Source organism: Rhipicephalus sanguineus, chromosome 7 (assembly GCF_013339695.2).
Source record: "Rhipicephalus sanguineus isolate Rsan-2018 chromosome 7, BIME_Rsan_1.4, whole genome shotgun sequence".
NCBI classification, from domain to species: domain Eukaryota; kingdom Metazoa; phylum Arthropoda; class Arachnida; order Ixodida; family Ixodidae; genus Rhipicephalus; species Rhipicephalus sanguineus.
Window position 1 is genome coordinate 32,725,167 of NC_051182.1, and position 5,618 is coordinate 32,730,784.

The following is a 5,618-nucleotide window of genomic DNA, read 5'->3' on the forward strand; positions in this document are numbered from 1 at the left end:
GCGAGTCAGTCACCAACCCCACTTCCCCTCACCTTTCCCAGAAAGGCATGCACTGATCCTCCCCCAACCCCTTTAGTACTGGTAACACCCCTCCCCCCCGCCCTTCAATCGAAGTTCTGGATGGCCTCCGGATGCTGATGTTCAAATTATATGACATATGGTTCTAACAGCAAGACTTCAACGAAGTTCAAGGCACAGGTCACAGAATAAGAACACGCCATGAGTAAATCAAGTTTTCAGGCAGGAAATTCCAGGAATAGTCTGTTTATGTCATTATCTCATCTCAACGGTAATTAAATTAATCGTGCATATTAAGAACGGCACCAAAGCAGTAAGTGTCGATAAACAGCGTACGGGTAGACATGTGTTTCCCGCGACATTGATTGAAATCGTATGCCTATGAGAAGGAATTAGTGACATTCCAGCAATTTCTTCGAAATTTGATGCACTTAGAACATACGGAACACGGAACGGAACTGCATTACTCGTCATAGTTGACATGCATTGGCGTGTAATTGTCAAAAGAAAAAAATGAATACACAGCACTAGAGCGGTCAGGGCAATGTCGTGTATTAATTGGTTTCGCACCCCCCCCCCTCCCCCCAAAAATCGACAAAGTGTGCACAATGTGCTTGAGCTTCGGATAAGTTTTTGTGTTGAAACTGTGCTAGTGAACTTCAATAAACTGCGCAGAAACACCACGTCAATCTGCGATCAATGGTGCCGGCGACGCGAAAGGTTCGGAGTGTGCTTCTTGTGACGTTTTCACGCGCGGTTTGCGCCCAACAGACGACGTCTCGGGAGAAGCTAACGCCCGAAACTCGTCAAGAGATGAATTAATTTCACTTCCGAGCCGTTTTCGACGAGTTTGTTGCCACGGGCCGCTAATTACGAGGCGCGAAGCGCGCAAAGAGGGCAATCTCACCGGGGTCCAATCGCCGAAAGTGCTGAATTTCGCGGGCGAGGAGGCCGCGCAGAGCCTCGTAAACTTGTACGACCTATGCGCGACGTGTGTTCTACAAATCGCGCACGTTGTTTGGCTCGTGCCACGCACGCGGGACGCCAGCGGCGAGCTTTTTCGTTTCGTAACAAACACAACCCGACGGAGCGGCTGGCGTCTGCCTCCGTCGCGCCGTGGCGGGAAATAGGATGGGAGTGGAGGGCTCCGTTGCTTTTGCGTGGTTTTTGCTTCGGCAGCCCGGGCGGCGGTCAAGTGCGCCGATAACGCGAAAGTGTCGTGGCCCAGTTAAGGTTGGTCACGTTAGCTAAACAATGAGACTAATGCAACAGTAGTATTCATGTATTGTGTTGTTAATGAACATACCTAATAGTGACGTTTTATGTCAGTGCATAAAAAAAAAAAACGGTGATCTGTGTGACCACCCTGTTTGTATTGGACTCTCCCCATTCTTTATACACCGGAAATTGTATATGTGCATAGTCCTTTTGATTAACTTTTCTTGTTATTTTATTCTTTCAAATTTTTCTTCTGTTTGTATGTTTTTTTTTTATATTAGAATCATGATGGTAGGATAGCCGACAACCACACGCACGAACACGCTCTTTGACCACCCCTTTCTCCCCCCCCCCCCCGCCCTTGAATAGAATTTCTGGCTATGCCCCTGAGCACACACAGCATTTCTTGAAGAAATCACTATCAGCAAAGGCAACCCAGGGTTGAAGAAGGGACAGCCAAATGTCTCCTGTCTACTTCGTTTTGTTTACGTAGAACATTCGATGTGCAGAACATGTATACGAGAAGCACTACGCTTGACGAGATATCATTTGCAGAACACGTTCATTTTGACCGTTTCACAACATTAATTGCGTTGAGGCTTTTTTTTTCTTGACTGTGTTTTCTGGCTACAAATTTTCCAAACGCGTTGTCCCAGGCTCGCGGACCGCCGAGAAAACCCGCGCAGCGCTGGTCCGCCGACCGCCGCTGCGGCTGTGCCGCCCCGCATCACGACTTTGTTTCCTTGGTCGCAGAAAAGCGACGCGCACGCTTCAAACGCGCGTTGCCGCGCTGAACAAACTTGAGTTGGTGAAACCTCAGGAATCCATCTACACTTGTGCGAAGTTTCTTCAGGCTGCGAGGCCGGGAACATTACGAAAATGCGCTTTATCTCCCATCCGGCGGTCCTGTGATCGCGCTCGACGCGCGGTTCGGGCCTCGAAATTCGCGCTCCGTGACAACCGAACCGTCTAAAGGCGACGAAAAGTAAAGTTCGAACTTCCCTCGACGTATTTGCAGCGTCGGTTCGGAGGGGGGCGATGTGTATCGAGCGCTAGGAGCAAGAGAACACCTCTCGGGAAACACAGAATTTTGGCGCGAACGACCATGTTCGCGAGATCGGCGGCGGCCACCGACGCTCACTTGTTTCGCCTTTCCCGTAATTTCTTGGTGGATTTACGCGATGAAATGTTCGTCCGAGCTTTGGGTGGCGTCTTTTGACAGTTTGGCGCGCACTTTGCGTCGTTTCACGCCTAATTTGTGCTCCGGAAAGCCGAAACCTACAGCGGTGTCACCGACACCGTCAACGCGATTTCAGTCGAAGCTTCTCGGTACACCGAGTGTCATTCTCTGCGATTTGGAGCATCCTTGGCCCGTTATTTACGCACAGTCGCCAGGCATGCCCGCTTAGAACAAGCAAGCACGCTATGGTAGGTTAAAGCACTACCGTGCCTTTCTACTGTATACGTATCAGCTTTCGATGAATGTCGGCGTGCTTCTCGGAATTCGAAGGACAGCTGACTTTGACGAACTCGATATATCTGAGAAATGTTTATGTTGGGTGGGTCTCACATTCACGAACCTTTAAAGGACCATCTCGACACAGAATTCGCTCTTCGCGTTTAAATTGAGGCCGCTAATATATCTGAGTGACTATAGTGCTGCAATAAAGAGCCGGTGCCAGACGGTCGATGATGTGAGAATGGGTGTATTAATCACTCACGTAAAAATCTCGATGCGCAAGAATGACCGGAAGTGATGACCTGGTGTGAAATATTATTGCTTTCTCCAATCTCGCGGCACTTGATAACTCGTCGACTATTATCGATGCAGCTGTTTTCAAAAGCAGTACGGAGCTGTCGTCACACGCTTAATTTCACGGTGTGCCAGTGTGACAAATAAGTTACATTTGAGGTGAGATCGGGTTCACGTGAAAATGTTTTTCATCAATGAGCGGACTTTTCGTCGCCACTTCTTTTTTTAGAAGTTGAGCGGCGCCGTGCTTCTTGAAGGAACATGGTCGGCGTCGATTCGACTCGCGCATCTGTGAAGGACGAGCCGCTCCAAAACAAATTTCGTCATCGCCTTGGTTCAAGCTGAACCCACAATTGTAATGCGTGAAGGCTTGTTGGCGTTGCAACTCTTGACATAGTGGAAAACGTTGCGGTTAGATCGTAAGTTCACAGGCATACATGAGCAGAAGCCAACAATATATAGTCCGCCGACAGGCAGCAGTCTTCGGTATCAGTTAGTTAATAAGGATTTTTCTTATTGTCATTATCTGCTCTTAACAAACACGACATACAAAGCACAAAGCGAGACTGCATTATTCTAGAAGTTCGCGTTGCTGGGCTAGTCGGTTCGTGTTCGAGTACAAGCCTCAAAAGTACGGCTGTTTCTGCGCAAGGAAGATCCTGGGGAGCGCAAACTTTCGACTGTTTGCGCTCCCCAAGACCCCTTCCCTCGCTATTTCCTTGCGCAGAAACAGCCGTACTTTCGTGGCCTCTACTCTAACAGCATCGTTCGTCATAAGACATGAAATTGGGCATTAACAAAAAGAACCAAGGACATGTCCACACACACGTCGACCTTCTGCTTTTGTGTTGGCAGAACTGCGAAGTTCGGACTTCTAACTCGGCACGTGCGAAACATACTGAGTTGCGCCGTGGGCTGGTCCCTGCTCCGCCGACGACTGTGTTATGGACCACAGTGACGTGCTCATGGATTCAGAAGTCAGGAAACAGCATTACACACCACTTCTTGAAAAAATATGCGTCGACCCTTCTAAACACACGGTTTGATTGTAGCGGTTTCCCAATGGCAACCTAGATTGGAAGAAGCGACGGACCAGTTTCCACTGGTAGCCCGCTGCAACCCACACGTTCGCTCCGTTGAAAATACATAGCATGCGCTACTGACGACAATGCGTTAATTCAAATACAAGTTCACTGGCACACTATCAATTGCATTGAGGCTTTTTTTTTCCTTTTATACGCATTTCCTGGTGCCAAATCTGACAAACGGGTTGTCCCGTGCTCGCGGACCGCCGGGAAAGCCGCGCAGCGCTGCACCGCCGAACGACGCTACGGCCGTGCCGCCCGCATCTCGACTGTGTTTCTTTGGTCGCAGAAAAGTGCCGCCCGCGCTTTAACATAACATTGCCGGAGTGAACGGATGTGCGGAAATTAAGCTTCAGGTATCCCTCTACGCTTGCGCGAAGTTTCTTTGGGCTAAGAGGCCGGGAAAATTACGAAAACGCGGTTTTTCTCCCAGTCGGTAGTCCTTTGATCGTGCTCTACGCGCGGTTCGGACCTCGAAATTCTCGCCCCGTTGCGACCGAGCTGTCGAAAGGCGTCGAAAAGTAAAGTTTGATGTTCCCTCGACGTATTTCGAGCGTCGGTTCGGAGCGGGACGTCGAGTATCGAGCGCTAGGAGCGTGAGAACATCTCATGGGAAACACAGAATTTTGCCGCGAACGGCCATGTTCGCCACTTCTCCGGCGGTGACCGACGCTCGCTTTTTTCATTTTTCCCGCGATTTCTTGGTCGATTTACGCGATGAAATTTTCATCGAAGCTCGGGGTGACGGCCTTTTACAGTTCGGTGCAGGTTTTAGCGTGCTCGGCACGTAATGCGCGCATTGGGGAGCCGAAATCGACATTGGTGTCAACGAAGCCGTCTACCCGATCCGAGTCGAAAGCTTCGCAAACCAGCGTGTGCCATTCTCGGTGATTCGCACCATTCTTGGGTGCCTAGTTAAGCATGTTTTGCGGCGATGTGAACTTGGAACAAGAAGGAACGCCGCGCTCGCTTTGCTTGACGTGCTCTTGTCGTGGAACGTCAGAATGCACACCGTGCCTGTCTACTGCGGATATCAGCTTTCGATGGGTTTCGTCGTAACTCACGGAATTCGAGTTGCTGCTGGCTTTGAGGAGGTCTAGATATGGGGGAAATGTTTCTGTTGGGTCGGTATTGCACCCATGAGCCCCTAAAAAGCCAGCTTGAAACAGATTAGGCGCCTCACGTACAGTTTGAGGCCGGTAACGTATCTGGATCGAAATTGGCCACCTAGAGCGGCAGTAAAGAACTCGGGCGGTAGATGAGTGAAGAGTGGGCGCATTATTAACTTACGCAACTGGTAGTGCGCAAAAATATGACCTGCAATGATGGTCTGGCGTGAAACATCTTATCGCTTCGTCGCTGCTCGCGGCACCGGAAAATCATGTAGTTAGCTCGTAATAATTACTTACTGAAGGAGTACAATAATTGCTCTTGCCTCCATTATTTCGTCTTAAATTTTCAATGAACTTAACGTCTTAAGAAATGTACAAAACGGCACCAAAGAAGTGTACAAGAGAACTGACGGATCGAAATCTTTTTCCAAA